Below are 19,108 nucleotides of genomic sequence, written 5' to 3'. Positions count from 1 at the left end.
AGATTTCATTCGTTTTGTTCTTGGTTATTTTCATGCGGTAGTTCTTGCGTAGGACTTCATCCATACCGTTCATTGTTCCTTCTAAATCCTTTTTACTCTCAGCTAGAATTGTTATATCATCAGCAAGTCGTAGCATCTTTATCTTTTCACCTTGTACTGTTACTCCGGATCTAAAATGTTCATCATTAAATGCTAGTTCTATGTAAAGATTAAAAGGTAATGGGGATAGGGAACATCCTTATCGGACTCCCTTTCTTATTACGCCTTCTTTCTTATGTTCTTCAATTATTACTGTTGCTTAAAATGTTAGCAATTGTTCTTTTACCTCTATATTTGAACCCTAATTTTTTTAAAATGCTGAACATTTTATTCCATTCTACGTTATCGAATGCCTTTTCTAGGTCTGTGTGTTTAATTTTTTCGTCAATTTCTTCGTATACACACTCTACTTCATTATCATCATCATGGGCGGTTGTAGGCGTATAGACGTTAACAATCGGTTAACAGTCGGTTTAGGTTTCGATTTTATCCTTATTACAATGATTCTATCATTGTAATGTATTTTGAAATACTCTAATTTCTTACCTATCTTCTTGTTCATTACGAAACCTACTCCTGCCTGCCCATTATTTAGAGCTGAGTTGATTATTCTAAAATCACCTGACCAAAATTTGTTTTCCTCTTCGCAACGAACCTCGCTAATTCCTACTACATCTACATTTATCCTATCCATTCTCCTCTTTAAATTTTCTAACCTAACAATCTTTTGTAGAATTCTAACATTCCACGCTCCGAATGTTATTTTTAATTTTCTGGTGACCTCTTCCTTAGTAGTCCCCACCCTGAGATCTGAACGGGGAACTAGTTTACCTCAGGAATATTTTACCAAAGAAGGCGCCTCCACCATTTTTATATGAAAATGCAGACAACTACATTTTCTTGAAAAAAAGCAGCTGTAGTTATCCTTTTCTTTCAGCTGCGCAGTATTCAGAGACTTGAGTGATGTTGATATGTCCGTTTAAATCGTCCTGACCTACGCCCTTAACAACTACTGAAAGAGTTGCTGCCCTCTTTCAGCAATCATTCCTTAGTCTGGATCTCAACAGATACCTCTCTGATATGGTTGCACCTTCGGACCAGCTATTTTGTATCACTGAACATTCAAGCCCCCTCACCAACGGCAAGGTCTCATGATTCATAAAGGGAGCGCAGATCGTTAAAGGACATTAAAGGTGAAGTTACAAGATCTGCATCTCCTCATAAATCTTTTTTTTGGAAAATAAGAGGGAAAAATCATTTCACTACGTTCAGCCCACACTGCAGTAAGAAAAATGCTGAAATGTTATCCGTATCGAATGAAGGTTTTCCATGAGCTAACTAATGCTGATTATGCTAAAAAGGGTTCACTACTATCAGTGGTTCAAGAATTTCATTAGATGCAACATTGGCATTTTAGATCGAATTTTTTCACATATTAAGCGTGTTTCACCTTGGTGGGGGTTATATTAATAGTCAGAAGTACCAAAATTTTCTTTTTAAGGAGGTAAAAGCACTTCTAGCCTGCTCATGCAGTTCGATAGTGTCGGGCTCGCACCGACTAAACAACCTCCTCCTTACTCCCACAGGAACCGGACCTGGCCGCGAAGCATGAATACAGTCCCTTTGATTTAATTACGGACTACACCTAGGTTAGAATCAGGTGTTTTTCAGAGATCATTGGCAAACGACGATCCAGCGGAGTCCCCGCTGCCTACCCCCGAAGACTGACCATCCCCCACTAATCACCCGTCAGCTTCTCCCCGTAATAATTACCGTGACTATGTTCTCGACCGTTGCTCAGCTCTTGAGTATCTTCTTTATAATGGTATCAGCACACAAAACCCCAAATTGCTGTCAGCATATTCTCCTCTGCTGCTACCATCGCATGTACTGGAAAATTGCATGTTCAGCGTCATCCACCATTCAACAGTATGGACAAGTATCTGATTCAGCTCTCTTGAATCTTCTCAGATACGCCTTAAATCAGCCACTTCCGGTGAGGAATTGGGTTAGCTCATAAACCAACTGTTTCAAACTCTCTCCCGACCCATGGCTGTAACTCTGGGAGCAGTCGTCTTGTTCAAGCTCCATGCGGGGACTCCGCCCATCTAGTCTGCCAGCTCCGCATCAGTAGGTTATAAGCTTCCTTACCTTCCAGCCCCTCTCTCATTTCGACCCGCTGTCGAGTGAGCAAATCAATTAGCGATATGGCTGCCACCATTAACACTGCGTCAGTGGATATGGTCCTACATCTCGATTCCCCCCCGAGGGGAGAAGAACCCACCTCGTAGCGTGTCCGGTCGCTACACCACCCCCTCCGTTCCTAGCCAGTAGTGGCTTTAACGGAGGACTTCTTCTCGCCCTCAAACTGATTTTGCCACATAGCTTTCAGTCTAGGCCCCGCTGAGATGCCACCGATGCAGATGCCCCGAGGGACATCTACATCGGTAAAAGTTCACCCCGAGATAGATTTACGTGTTTATGCCTTCAGAATGAAGACAACGGACACCTGCAGCTACCACGTCGCCCTCAAGAACTAAGCTAGGAAACCTAACCGCGGAAAGAAGACCCCGCGCCTAGATCCTACTATAAAGAGCCACTTTCTGAATGTCTCAGATCCGCACTAACAACCTCATTATAAACTTCCCACTAAAGTTTGTACATCGAAATTTAGACCTAGTTCCCTTAAGAACCCCGCTTAATACTCAAAATGAGTTAATATCTGACTCCGCTCCGGTCCGCCCGGGAGAGGAGATTTAACACCTACCCCCGCACAGGCCATCGCGGAGTCCCGCGTGACATTCACCATCCTTCGCAATTGCCGCCGAGACTCCCCTACGTACCGCCGGAGCGGCACCCAGAGAAGCCCCAACAACAGTGATTTCGGCTCAAAAACGCCCTCGTCGGAGCGCAACCGCACCCGCCGGGCAAGAATAGTCCGGCCCACCGACAACGGCCGCAACTCCGCCGACAGCCTAATTCAATGCATACCACAATACTTCTAACCGAGGCACGCTGCCTAAGCGCCTACCTTCGGCCAGTCAACTGCCCAGGCGGTCCCTAGCCACCCAGGTTCCTAACACCTACTAAATTCCTTCGGCGGTCCTGCTCAGGGCGAGGAAGCGAAGGAAGCCAGCAACTATTTTCCACTCACTACGAGTCCTTCAGTTGACTCGTAGATCCAAAACTGAGTTTACTCTCTCGAGCTCCCTACTAACTCTGGTACGTTCAGCTTCGTACCGGGGACATATGTAGAGGACATGGTCCACAGTTTCATCGACCCTACAGTCCGGACAGAAGCCGGAATCAACCAACCTAAACTTAGCCAATTTATCCCTAAAAGCACCATGTCCTGAAAGGAACTGAGTGGTATGCCGATTGGGGGATACCCAGCTAATAGCTCGCAACTCCCTAACATCGGGGAATATACCATGCGTATAACGACCAGTTACAGAAGCAGTCCACCTATCTTGCCAAGAGTCAAAACCTTGGTCTTCGATCTCACGCATACGCCCAGTAGTAAGAAGGCCAGCCTTCTTAGCAACATACCGCTGGCTACGTTCCGTAGCCGAAATATCCGCAGGTTTGATGCCTGCAATCACAGTTACCGCCTCTCGCGAGACAGTCCTGTAACCACCGACAACCGCTAACAAAAGAAGACGCTGGGCTCGTAATAGAATGTCCCTATAACATTGGTGCCGCAAACGATGAGCCCAGACGGGCGCAGCGTACAACATAATGGCCTCACAGACGCCTTTATAAAGAATCCGCATGGTACGGAAATTCAACCCCCAATCAGGATTGACCACTCTTCGGACTCCGAAGAAAGCATCAACTGCCTTCTTCGCCACATACTGGAGGTGCTCCTTGAAGAGAAGCCTCTCATCAAGGATAACACCCAGATACTTTTGAAGGGTGACATACCTAATTGAACGACCGTTCATCACAACCCGCGGATGGCGAGTTGCAGCTAAACGGCCCTTCAGAAACATCATAGTGGTTTTCTCCGCACTGAAAACCATCTTATGCTGAAGACTCCACAACCGCAAAACCCTACATGCCTGTGCCGCTCTAAGCTCTATCTCAGCACGCGAATTACCCTCAACCAGCAGCAGCCCATCGTCGGCATAAGCCACGACACGACAGCCACCAGGCAAGCGCAACCGCATGAGAGAATCGAACTCGATGGTCCAGACGAGTGGACCTAATACACTGCCCTGCGGACATCCTTTAGACAGGGTCTTTCCTACTTCCGAACTGCCGTCACGAAGGACGACAGTTCTGTCGCTGAAATAGCTCGAGAGAGTACTAATTTCTTCCTGCGTGCAACCACGCTTCTGCAATTGAAACAAGGCAGAGGGCCACCACAAGTTATTAAATGCCCCGGATATGTCCAAAAAGACACCGAGTACATACTTGCACTCGCTGTCCGAAGCCAGATTCAGGACCCTAATAATCGCATCCTCTGTGCTTTTACCGGGTCTAAAGCCATACTGGTCGTCCATCAGCATGCGATTCGAAGTGAGCCTACTATTGATGCGGAGGTAAAGAACCTTCTCGAAAACTTTTCCAACAACTGGTAAGAGCGTCAGAGGACGGTAAGAAGAAGTAACGGTGGGATCCTTGTCGCCACCCTTGAATAACAACTTTAAAACACCTCGCTTCCAACAAGCCGGGAAATGTCCGGCGAACAAACACCTATTGAATACCCTAGTCAACGGGCCAAGAATTACGGGCAGGGTGCGAACAAGGAGCTCCACCGTGATACCATCATATCCGGGGGCTTTGTTCCTAGCAAGGCTGCAGATTACCTGGCGGACTTCCGCCTCGGTAATCTCCATTGACACAGAATCTGTAGCGAAACTAACAACCGCCGCTCGAACTCTCCGGTGATACGAGGTCTCACCAACCTCGGTATCATCGGGGAGCAGATCGTCCACCAGAAGAGATAGAACCCGATCCTTCTCAACAACAACGCCGTCCTGGGTCGAGAGAGCCGACAGAAGACTGTCCTTTCTACGTTTGTGACCAAGAACACGATAAACAACACCCCAAGGGTCTTTATTCCCCTGCTCTTGGACAAAAGAGCGCCAGGAATCTCTTTTAGAAGTCCTAATTCTATGGAAATACTCGTTCCTTTTCTGACGGTACTCCGCAAACAAGGCCTCGCGCCGGTCAGGATCACGCGCACGCTGTGCGGCTCTCCTGAGTCGGCCCACGGTCCGTTTTACCGCAGTCAAGTCCCGAGACCACCAACCAGCTATTCTCTCTCGACCCGTACTTCGGGGGATTGAGAGTTCTGCGGCCTCGACCACCGCAGAAGAGAAATCCTCTGCCAGGTTATCTAATGGGACCTCGTCCAGGGTACGAGTGAATACCCGCATCCTGGCCGCAAGAATGTTAGAAAACTGGAGCCAATCCGCCCGCCTGTGCAGGAAGCGCCCCTGCTGAACAGGGACGTCCGCCCTATAGACATCGCGCAGCCCACCTATCCACTCAAAGACAATGAGCCGATGATCGCTTTCGCAATCATCGACTACAGACCAGTCCTGAATCCTGCCTGGGATATCCTTGCCTATGGTAACATCAATGTTGGTACCAAGGAAGGCCCTCCGCAATCCCACAGCGCCGGCGAACGTTGCCGACTCGCCGGCGATGTTAAAAACCTCTAATCGATGCTGCGCGATGAAGCCTTCCAGCAACTCTCCGCCGTCGTCTGTGATCCCACTGTGCCAAAGAAGCGATTTGGCATTCGCATCAACACCTATAAGAATAGGACGACCCGCTACCAGCCTGATAATTCTATCCCATCTTTCCAAATGTAATTCAGTGGGATCTCTGTACTGAAAGTACGAACTAACCACAACAAGGTCGAAACCATCCACAGCAAGCTTAACAACGACATGATGCGTGTCAGAGGCCTGCCGTATGAAAACACTATCTATAGACTTCCTGCACAGAACAGCGGATTTACTTTCGCCAACGTGGAACTTATTCCAGCCTGAAAAACCTGGCAGATCACCCTTGACAACATACGGGTGCTGAAGAAGCAAGACATCGAGGCTCCGGTTTTCAACGACGTTCCCTAACTCTACTTGGACTGCATAGGCACCCTGGGCATTGAGTTGACCGAACCTAACCATCGAGCGAGTTGAAGTAGACCTCAACCGCTCTTAAATAACTACCACACTCCTTACTGTTGATGGAGTGCCTATGATTTCTGCGCAACCTCTTACAGTTAACGCAGACCGGAGCCTCCTTCTTTTGCGGGCAGTCCTCACGCTTGTGGCCCTCTTCACCACAATGCGCGCAGACCGACGCATATCGACAAAACTTGGCCCTGTGGCCAAACCTACAACACTTAAAGCACCTCTGCACATCAAGGTATTCCTTGACGCGGCAAGAGGCAAAATCAACGTAGACCCTACCCTCGGACAAAAACTTCTGGTGGAGACCAGCACCAAGCTCAAACACTCCGTGATACCGAGAGGCATCACGCTTTCCGGTCTTGAAGACCAACCTACACTGCTCTTTGAACGCAGCCGCATCCAAATCAGTGTTCTGCTCTCGGATGAGAGACAGAACCTCCTCATCGGAGAGACTCCGCTCGATGTCATAAATTATGACCCGGGGCTTCCTCATTCGCTTGGGGTCCACCTTGACCTCAAGCTTCTGCACCGCAGGAGAGTCCTTGATGACCTGGACTGTCTCCTTATTGCCAGCAACGACGACTAAACCCTTGCTGGTCTCCCTAATGTCACAAATCCTAAGGCGATTCCGGTCACCACGAAGGGCTTCGCGGAAATTGCGCTTCAACTCGTGACTTGTGGCTTTAGACCCCTCCGCCTTATTTACGAAAATAACCTCGGGCTTTTTCACTGCCTTGCTGGCCTCTCGCTTGGTCTTCAGAACCTCGGCGTAGCGCCTGGGCTGCACCGGGGCCTGGACAACCACCTTGGGAGTCTTGACCTCTTTGGGTTTAGAGGCCAAGACCTCGAAACCCTCGCTTACCGCCTCGAAAGCTTCCCTCAGCTTGCCTAGCCGAGGGAGGACCTGCTTCCTCACCGCCGAACTGAACCCGCCCGGAAGTGAGAAGAAATCTACTAGGTAGTCAAGGTCCTCCTTGACTACCTTCGACAACGGGGCAGAACTGCCAGGTCTGCCCTTGGAACTACGAAAAGCCTCAACTACAGGGGAGGGCCGCACCTGGGTGGGTGCCCCTGTGTCCATCGCCTCACTTACCTCGTCCTCGGAGGAGCTCGTTGATGGCACCGGCGCAGGCTTTCTCTTCCGCCTGGACTTCTTTACAACTTGGAACTCCGACATGGCCGAAGTTTCCCTAGCTGAACTAACTGAGTAATCTCGCTGTCTCCTATTAACTAAACTGGACAAGCCCACGGTGTGACGACTGTCCGCAGCGAGCCACGGACAGCTGGGGACCTTCTTTATTCCCCTGTCACGCTTTATACCTTTTAGCCGCTTCTGGATCGATTGAGTGCAATACTGAAAACGTACGGCACAAAACCACGGACAACGGCCCTCGCTCTGAAAAGAGCGCAAGCAGGACTAGGGAAATATTCCCTTGCTTGTTACGGGGACTTATGACCAGAAGTCGTTGCCACCTTTCAGCCCCGATGAGGCAGGTACACGTCGATAAAACTACTCCAGTTACTTTCCGAGGAAAGTGGGTGATGAGCCTTAAACGGAAAGTACTTACTGCGATCGCAATTTCTCTATTCAGCAAGACTGAAACCACTGGAAGGTCCACACTCGACCAGCAGCCAAAAACACCAAATAGCAATCTAACCACAGCACTCTGGACGTACTCAAGGAGACCAGAGTATGGATATGGTCCTACACCCACATCAGACCCGCACTGCCGGTCTGTTACAGAGAATGGGGGCAGACTAAAGCTCGAATGGAAGACGTGGGGGAGAAGGACAGCCCCCTGTTCAGCTGCCGTTCATCTGTGCTTGCACGGGTGGGCGGCAGTAAGGAGGCATGGAGGCTCCTGACCCCCAGGGTCAAAAAAAAAAATAGAGAAAAGACCGAGTCCCGGCGGATGGGGCGGGGTCTCGGAAACTGCATAACCGGGCCCGGTTACCCCCTTCACTGAAGTTAGAGGCAGGCAAATTAAAATAAGAAGATCCAGTATCGGCGGGCCGACCTGCCATACTGGACCTACTACCGGCTGGCGGGGAGGCCCGTTAGAGTCGCAAGGACACGCCCCTGGACTGAGTCATGCTTGACTGCAGATCCGGTCCTGGGGTGTAGAGAAAAAAAAAGAAATTTCGTTGACTGAATACTGAGTAGTGATGTATTTTACCACGTTTATACAGTGTCACAGTGGTGAGCGAGTTGAAACTTGATGCTTGTGTGTAGTGAGTACTCGTTAATTGATTTCTAGTTGTACTCTGAAAATTAGTATGTTTTTGACTTCGAAATAGTGAGGGCGTCGGAAACAAAAAGTCGATCTTCTTGCACTATTCTGCACAAGAATTTTTAGTTTTTGTGATTTGGTTTATATTAAATTTACGTCATAAAATCTCTATTTAGTTTATGATTATTTTAGTTTAATGTTACATACCATTATTTTTTTATTATTATTATTTACATGCAGTCGTAGGTAAATTAAATATATATTTTTTTATTTTATAACATTTGTTGATTTAATATTCAAAAATTATTTATATAAGTGTAGAAATAAATTTTTCGCAGTTTTTTGACATTATAAAAAAATATCTTTTTTCAAGTAAATTAATTTATTATTAGTATAATATCCTGTATTTTTTCCTGGTATCAATGTTGAATTGGTTTTTTAAGTAACTCCCAGTTGTTTAAGTTATACTTATTTTCTATTACATTTTTATTTGTTTAAATAATTATTTATTCGTAGTACTTGATTTATTTTTTTAAATATTTAAAATTAATTTTCAAGTGCAACAGCACATTACGGAACCCTAAAATTTAAATAAAAATTTAAATCGGCTCTTTGAGTAAGGATTTTAACCATAATTCAGTTTTCGTCAGCCATTTTTTTTTAAATCCTATATTTCTAGTGTCTGTAAATGATATTTTATTAGTTTTACAATCGATTTATAATAACAGTAGATCCGTTTGGGTGTTACAGAAACGAAATTATAAACCTATTGAACATCTAAATCAACCAAAAATATTATCTTATTTCTGGGCAAGTAAAGTAAGAATTAATTGAAATTTTAACCATTATTAAATGAAAGTAAATAGAAAATATTGTCATATTACACAGATTATAAAATTAGACAATAGCTTAAAAAACAATATAAGTAAAAAAAAAACCAGATCTACCTGGTATAGCAGCTGCTGAATATAACTAAGAAAAGCCATTGTACCTTACTCCTGTTTACAACGAAATCAATATCACTTTTTTGATATAGCAATGGGGAATTTTTGACAGAAACTTATCAAAATAAATATTAATTAATTTTTATTTTCAATGAAATCATATTATAAATTTAACGAAATTAGCTTTTTCAAGTAAACGTATTTTATATTTTAAAAGGAAATGTAATATTTTACTGTATTAAATTTTATTTACTGTACTAAAAGTTTTTTTATACTGTTTATGAAATATTTTTTAGTAATTATTTATTTTAATAATATTTATTATAGTAATTAATTTTTATATTCCGTAATAAAATCTAAATAAAGCTTCTTACGTGTTGAAATTAATAACTATTAAATTTTTTATTTTAAAAAAATGGAAATTTTATTTTAATATCTAATTAAAAAAAAACAAAAAAAAAAACGCCGTTGTCATTTATTTTTGTCTCTTCAAAAAAATTAAATATTTTAAAACATTGTACCTGAGTCATACGTTAAAGAGATGAAATACATAAAAAATTGTAAAAAGGAGATAATTGAATATAATTTTTATATTTTCTACTACAGTTTGTTAGCAATGTTAACTCACAATATATTCCTTCAACTGTTTACTATTATCACATATGGGTTATTTTATGGTATATGAATCAGTCTAGACGAACATGTAAATTGTTTACCCAATGTTTCAACGTAGCAAAAGTTTAGCTTAAGCCTCATCTAAACTTTAGCTTGTTTATAGTTTGCAATTACTTAAATAAATAAGTTACATGTTTATGGATTATATGTTTGAAAAGTCATTACGTATACTCCTTGAAAATACGACGTTTATTCCGCAAGAATTAAAATAAATAATAAATAATACTGTTTCAGAAAACATACTTGAAGAAATTTTGTGGTAATACTTAATAACTTAGTTTAATTGAAGAAAAAATCTTTTTCAAAATTTTGTTTATACTATGCTTATAAAATTTACGATAATTTAATTTGTTTTGCCACTATCTTATCATAATTTCTTCCTCAATTAAATTTGCATGTTGGTAAACTGATATGATTTATTACTACAAGAAAGATGAATGACAATTATTTACTTTAATATAAGTTTTCTGTTTACCTGGTACACAGTACCAACCCACCGGGTTGGTCTAGTGGTTAACGCGTCTTCCCATATCAGCTGATTTGGAAGTCGAGGGTCCAGCATTCAAGTCCTAGTAAAGTCAGTTATTTTAACACGGATTTGAATACTAGATCGTGGATACCAATGTTCTTTGGTGGTTGGGTTTCAATTAATCACAAATCTCAGGAATGGTCGAACTGAGACTGTACAGGACTATACTTCATTTACACTCATTCATCCTCTGAAATATTATCTGAAAGGTAATTGCCGGAAGCTAAACAGGAAAAAGAAAGAAAAGATATACAGTACCAGAATTAACATTGCAACAAAAAATATATTTATTTATCAGTCTATTTATATAAAAATTATTATTCGTTATCTGCGTTTATGTACAAAATTATTTCGATTGTTTCGATTTTATTTCTATTATATTAGTTTTCATCACTCTTTTAACTCTATTTTAATATTTATTTTTGCCCTATATTTTAATGCCTAATTTTGCTACGTTCATTTTGCTATTTTATTATATTTTAATATCCGAGAAGAAGGCTCTTGCCATAGGATTACCGTTATTTTAACCCGGTAGATGATAACGCGAAAGCGTTTTTCGCAAAAAACCATAAAAGATATTAAAAAAGTTATATTACTCATAGTAGATGAACATTATGAAATGGTTATAATAATTATTATAAATAATTATATTATTTAATGACTGTAATTATGCTTACATTAAATAATTTTAATGATTATAAATATACACAAATCATTGGTAATTGGTTAAATCTGGATTTATTAAAATAATGCATTACAACAGCATGTTTCCCACGCTCTTCTGTAACTTTATGTTCGAACACAATAACAAAAATAATTTTTAAAAATATACATTGCCGTTTAGTAAATTTCAAGATAAAAAAACAGTCTTAATAAAAATGTAAATCACAATATAACACTTTCCAATAAATCAATTATGATATACATGACAAACAAATCCGTGTCCAAATCTTAGCGAATGATATAAAAACACTTAAAATATTTATGCTTTAAAAGTTAATCCATAACAGAATCTGAGTTGAAAAATTTAAGTAGTTCTGCTTAATTTTAAGCACTAGCAAGCCACAAGAATAACCGGGTTAGGAACTTGCACGCGCTAAATATCGTAGACTGTAATTAGTTAAGTCCTAGATAAAATTTAACTGGATAGAAGTATAAAACTTTGTATACCTTTCTGTCGAAACATAAAATTTAAACATTGATCGCTTATAAGTTATAAACAATAATTACCTACTCTTGCCTCTGTCTGTGCAAAACATGGCTTCCACACAATAAGACGAAATACATACCATTGGCAGATTCCTATTTTCTTCTCAATCAGAACAAAACTTATTTCAATAAATATTTTTTAAATGTTCAACGAGATGATTAGCTTAAACGTTCACTTAGGGAAAATGTTTTCAATTAAACGATTTTTAACAAAATTTGAACCAATTTTGTCATTGAAAATTATTTTAAAAAAAATAATGGATCTTATAAATTAAAATTTTGTCTATTTCAGCATTAATCAGATCTTTGTTTTCAAATTAAAAATACCTCGATCATACTTCTTTTTTTTTTTTATGAAGCCAGTTAGGTTTTTATAAAATAAAAAAGTAAAAAACCGAGAATCTCATAAAGTTTAGATCCTCGTACTTAGTTTTCAAAAGGACTTCAGATAAAATATAAGATATGTATGGAGTAATTTATGAAAGAAACTTAATGATTTACAAAGGAATTAGCATTCCTTTTAAAAAGATTTTCGTGTTAAAAAATCCAATATTATTATTTTTTTAGTAATATCATAGTTAAAGAGTTTAGAAAAATTAGTTATTTTTATTAATTTTTTCGTAATAAACTAAATTATTAATGAATTTTGTTTTCATTTTTAACAGTATTTATGGTATCGATGTATTCTATCTACAGACCAATTATTTCAGAAAGAATGGAATATTAAAAAATGCTAAGACAATCTTAGCATTGAAAGATCTTTGCTAAGATCAATCTTATGATTGAAACAGCGATGACGACTTCAACAATTCAAAATTAATATAATTTATAACAATTTTCAGTGAATCTCTTATTAATCTATTAACAATAGATTATTGTATATAATCTGTATATAAATTTTACTTAAGAAATTATAATTTTTATTAATAAATTTATAATTCAAATATCTAAAATAACTAAAATATTTAATCTATTATATATAAATAAATATAAAACTATTTAATCTTTATTTAAAAATTACATTACTCTTTATAACATACAAATAAATTTTGTAAACTTCGGAAAGCACTTAATTATATGTGGAAAGTTATAGAAACAGTTTCCTAATTCTTAGCAACGGAGCTGAATAAGTTAGATCTATCTAATTATTTTACCTAAAGAAATTAGACCATTCCTTTCTTACACGTTGCCGTAATGTTTTCTTCATTTAGTAATAAATTTTGTCTCTTTCTCATAAGAATTTAGTTTAAAGAAAAGTGATTGTAACTTTGTATTATTTTTTTATTATTATTATTTTTGCTTAATTACTTTCGATAAAGATACTATTTTAAACATAAATTGTTTTTATTTTTAAAATAATTTATTTTGTGTATGATAATTATAAACCTTCGTAGAGATAAACTAAGCTTTCTAGAGGTTAGGTAAAACAAAAGGATCGTGTTGTGTACATTTTATCTCCACAGTAAAAAAAACAAAATAAAACAAAACATTTACCTTCAATTTTCTATTTATTTTTGTTTTTTATTTGTTATAAAAATATTAGCCTATAAGAGTTTTGGAAACTGTTCATTAAATGTTTCATAAAAAAGGAAGATATTAACTCAATGTATACAGATAGAGCAGTAAAGTACTACAACGGCTTATTCAATTTGTAAGAGAAAACAAACAGACGGATGATAAATTAAACTAGAGAAAAACTCAATAGCATATCGTCATCTCAAGCTGACACAAATTTAATACAGGCCTAAAAGGCCTCTTGATCATTACACGAATTGGTGAAGACATAATTACTCTCTAATAAAGTATTTCTGGTATCTGTTGTATCTCAGAAATCTACGTACGGTACATTTCACAGATGTTTTTATTCACTTTGTTTTATGAATAATTTTTACGAACTGCAGACCAATTCATTACGAAGGAGGAATCAGACTTACGCTATTTTAAGAATTGAAGCAAATATATATCTGCTTCAAATAAAAAAATACTACTTGAAAATATTTTTTCACAAGTAGTATTTTTCAAGTCATAAATCACAAGTCTCAATTAGTATTTCTAGAAATAAACTAATAAATCTTTCATAAATTAATAGAAGTTTATATTTTAAAAGCAGTTATATTAAAATCAATAAACTTATTCACTCAATCTCCAGCCACCCTAAAAAAATCTAAGTGCAAGAAAAATGACGACCGTAGAAATTGACGATTAGTTCAAATTATTAAAAAAAGTAGAATCTTCACTGAGGAAAGACTTTTTTGTTGAATTTGTCTAATTATGCTTAGCAAATTTAAAATGATTTTCTTAGTGTGTAATAAATTTTGTTTTATATTATATTTATAGTTACTAATCAGTATTATCAACATATGTACAGGTACGGTTACTCCTATAGGATTTTTATACTATTATGAAATGTATAAAATCTTTGAGATTAAATAAATAAATAATTTCATAATTATTTTATTCGTGGCCTTTTTCTGACAATTTTAAAAGCATTTATTTCTTTTATATTGTTCAATATTAATTAATTCTATTCATGATTTAATTATTTTATCTGTTTACTTTTTTATTACTGAAAATTACTTTTATTTTTATCTTTTTTTTATGTAGAAAAATTTTTGATAACGTGGTTCATATATAAACCTATTCCCTTTAGGTATCAGTCTTAATAATAATTTTTATTGTTGAAGACTTACATGTGCTGACAGTTAAGAAAGCTAAACCATAAGAAATATTTAATGTCCCTCTATTTCAAAAGATGACTGAAAATATAAGGATAGGGTGCGATCCATTATTAAAGAAGAAGTGTTGAAGAAACCTCTTCAAAAAGCGAGAGTTGTTAGAAGAGGGATGAAGGATAGAGATACTGAAATATGAAATAGCACAGAGAAATAGAAAGAGAAGAAACAAGAGAGAACGAAACAGAATGACAAGGGAATAACGAGTCAGCGTGGTGGGAGTAAGTCTGGATGTTCCTTCGTAATGAATGGGTCTGCAAGCTGCTGCCCTAATATAGAAATAACTCGGCGTCATCCCCTCAGTGAATTTGACTTTTTTTCTAGCAGCTTGACAATTTAAATTGTTTTAATGGTAGAAAAAGATATAAGCCTACATAAAGATTTTAATTAGATCAAGAACTTTATTGCGATGTAAATAATAAATTGAATTAGTTTCAATTTAATAACAGTAATTATTGTTTCCTTGTTTTAAGCAGATTTATCGTCGATACGTATTGTTAGTTTTATAAGTTCTTTTCTTTTTCGACAGTCATAATTTTATATATTAAACTCATTAATTACATTTTTAATTTTAAATGAGGAATAAAAGTATTTGTACAAAAAAATTTATGTGAAGCCAACTCCAACAATAATTAAATAGAGAAACAAATATGTTAAAATAAAAAATTTGAGCTGTAATTTTTTTTATAAGTTGATGTAGTTAAATTATTTCCTTATAAAAGATGATCAGCTTACTTATTTAAATTATAACTTCTGATCATCTGAATTTTATAAATATAATCTCCATTATCAGTTACATCTATAATAGAGGTGCTAGTAGGTCACCAATAGAAAAGGTAAAACGAAAAACGATAAAGCAAGACGTAAAATGGTTTCCGGTTGCGTTCTTACTCTAACTGATAGTTCTGGTATCTCAGGGATTTAACGTGCCCAACAGCTATAAGCAGAATTATTTATCTTAAAACTGCTGGATATTCAAGTCCATCTAATATAGGCCTCAAAAAGGTCTGAAGAATTTCTATATATTGGTTAGAGGTTTCAGTAGTTGTAAACCGTTTTCATAAAAGAAACACAGGCCCCCAAATGCCAGTTTGATGTAAGGCTTACCAAACAGTAACGTAAGGACAGTGTTGCAGCTCTTCGTACAATTTAGGAGAATTCCTCTCGACCTAATAAGGAAAATTTTGTTTGTTGACGCTAACAGAGAGATAAAAATGTGCTTCATCACTAAACAGGCTATACCTGCACGAGGGATCTGCTGAAGATTTTCGTACAAATTGTTAAGATTGATCCAATTTCGCTCATTTAATTCTTGCCATCACTATTTTATAGGAATGTATTTAAAAGTTTGTATGGTGATTTCTTCTTACACTTCGGACAGAAATCTCAAGTGCAGTTGCATGTTTGTTTGCGGAAATGATTGGATACCGCTCGATGGATGCTTTTACCCCATGCACATTTTCTGGTTTTGTAACACTTCCAGGTCTCCCAGGTGGTTTTATTTTAAGTTTCAATACATTTGCACGAAAATATTAATTATAAAGATGAAATGGTATGAAAATAAAACTAATATTCAGTAATATTCTTTTTTAAAGAGTAGCAACAGGTAAAACCAACGAAAATACAAAAGATTTTTTGAAAATAAATGAATTTAATTATTCATTAAATATGATCCATACATTACTGAAGCTTCGAATAAAAGTTTGTGAATTTATCAGACTTACAGCCAGTTGATTCTTATCGACTAGCAATTTAGTTGAAATCTTGAGCAGATTTTTTTTTTTTAATATCTATTATGAAATGTACTTTTAAATCAGTATGTAATGTATGATCAGATATAACATATTATATCCAATCATACATTAAATATTGATTTAAAGGTTATTTTGAGTTGTATTTTGTTAAAATCATATTTGATTTTTTGTTATGGTAAATTGGTGACTTCAAGGAGAAATTTCGAGTAAAAGACCTGTACCGATTTTAAAATAGTTTTTTAGCACAACTAAAAGAAGCAGTACATACTGAAAAAACACCAGAAAGAATTATAACATAAAGAGGTATTTATAGCAAAACGAAAGTTTAACTAATTTAAGTAAAAGAAAAAGAACAGAAATGATAGAGCCATAACATTAAAGGTGGGGTGGGATTAAGCAGGGTGGGATGTGGGCCCCCATCCTGAACTTCTTTTGTGTTTTTGGATATTAATTATTTAATTGTTTTTGCAAAAATGTAAACTAATGAGAATGAATGTATATTTTTAAATCCTGTGTAAAACTATTTGTAGTAAATCTAAACCATCTGTTTCAATAAATTTTTCAAAATCTATGAATTGTTATTTTTATTGTAGTTATTAACACATAATGTTTCAGTAAATCAGATAATTTTGAAAAGTTTTAAAATACGAGAAAAAATTTTGTTTATAAAAACACTTCAACTACATTGATAAAATCTTTTTCTTAAATATCATAATTCTTTAGATAACAACAATTTTGTTACAGGCATTTGTAACAAATTTAATTGTAAATGTAAATCTGCTGTGTTCCCTTATCCCTTGTTACTCTTTTACAGCATTTCCATAGAATTCGGGTAATTTCTAGTTGTATTCAATGTTCCAATTACTGAATTATGAGGATTGTTAATTCATTAAATACATGATTTTTTTTGAAAAAAAAAATCGAAGAAAAATAGGTAATTCTGATACTATTGATATCATGAAAACTTTCTTATAAATACATTTGTCTTTTTAAACAGTCGTTTAAAAACAATTAGATATACATATTGTAGCAGTATTTAGTAAAAAAATACTTCAGCTTGATCATAAAACAAAAGTAAATAAGTGTAAAAAAAAGAAATCATTCTTTTACAATCCGTAAGGATTGTAAAAGGATTAATGTACAATTGTAAATATAAAAATCCTTTTTTGTATTTTTTTTTTTGTTACAAAATTGACGATACATACATCCAGTTTACATATTGACATTTCAGAACATTTTTGATGACAAATTGACATTAACAGATTATTAATTATAAGTTAACTAGCCGGTCAAGAGCTCTGTCTCTTTGCCGCGCCAGTGTTCATTAAACTCTTGCTTGTGAGAATAATAATGATAAACAAAAATATTAAAGCCTGTTCAATTTATAAAAAAATGTAAGTCTTTTGTAATTTCTTCAGAACAACAATTTGGTCAGTATAGCATCCGAAATTTTGAAGATATATTAACTATTCTATAAGGTGGGTAATATATAAAATATGATGAAGATACAGAAGTATGAGCGATTGCACATGAGAATATCAATATTTTTTAAACTGAACATCAAAAATTTCTCATACATAATGATTACAAAAGAAAAAGCTAACGTTCAAATGAAATAGTTTGAAGTTCAACAATTTTAGGATGGGTACAAATACGACAAAATACTGCACACAACACATAATGAGAAACAACCTATTTTCATTCATATTCCATTTAATACAAACCAACATTTGGTATGAGGATTTTTTCAACACAAAAAAATAACTGGTAACCCTAATTTCTTCCCTTCGCGTTAAAAGTTTTCTGCTGTTTATATATCTGACGTTTTGTTTTTGTATTGTGCACAATACATTTTGTATAAATTTGAAACATAATTAGCCCGTTTTGTTTGTTAACTTATATTTTTTATTTTGCTGTCTATTTGACCGCTATCAGTTATGAGTGTTCGAACTGATTTTTGGTGTAACATACAAGATAACTATATTTTCCTAAGTACATAAGTGCACTTTATTTTTTTATATAAGTGGACTTTATTCGTACCATTTTAATCAAAATAAAATTCTCTACAAGTTTTGTTTAAAAATGACATTTTTATTATCAATTTACCAAAATTATCTTACACAAAAATAAATTAATGTGTTTTTCGATTCCAATCTTTTGTTTTACCCCAAATTTCTCAAAAAGTACTAAAGGTTCTGGGACTTATCTTTTTTCAGTTTTACAGATCAGATTTCATATAAAAATCAATAAATTTACCCCTTCATTTGGTTCCCAAGAATTACAGTTAGTTTCAATTTTATCGTAGGCGTAGAAGTCAGGGCGATATCTTTGCTAGCCGACACTCACTAACGAAGCGTTTCCGAACTTAGGTTTATATGATTTTTTTTCTTTATTTTCAGTAGTAGGAAGTTAATTACATTCTTCATGAATTACCTGCTTATATATAAATATATTAGCATCTGCGTCTCGGCTTCAACCGCTTCAACTATATGGTTACTAGCGTTTTCCTTCGTGGTCCGGTGATATTTAACAGGTCAGGGCTCACTTCATTCAACTTTCTTGTCTAGCCAGGACACCCCTCTAAGTTCATTAAACTCACGCTAGTGAGTATAATAATGACAAATAAAAATGAAAGATTAATCAATTTATAAAAAAATATCATTGTATTGTGATTTCTTCAGAGCAGCAGTTTTGGCAGTACAGACCCTAAACTCTAAGTGTTCTGAAGAATGCAGCTTTCAAAAAAGTAACCCTCTATCTTAAAAATATTAGTTATAACTGACTACCCATCCTTGTACGAGTAAAAAAGTATTTTGCGCGGTTCTTAGCGTTATCCGACAAGCATC

The sequence above is a fragment of the Lycorma delicatula genome, chromosome 3, assembly GCF_047948215.1.
Source record: "Lycorma delicatula isolate Av1 chromosome 3, ASM4794821v1, whole genome shotgun sequence".
Lineage (NCBI taxonomy): Eukaryota > Metazoa > Arthropoda > Insecta > Hemiptera > Fulgoridae > Lycorma > Lycorma delicatula.
Note: the sequence above shows the minus strand (reverse complement) of the source record.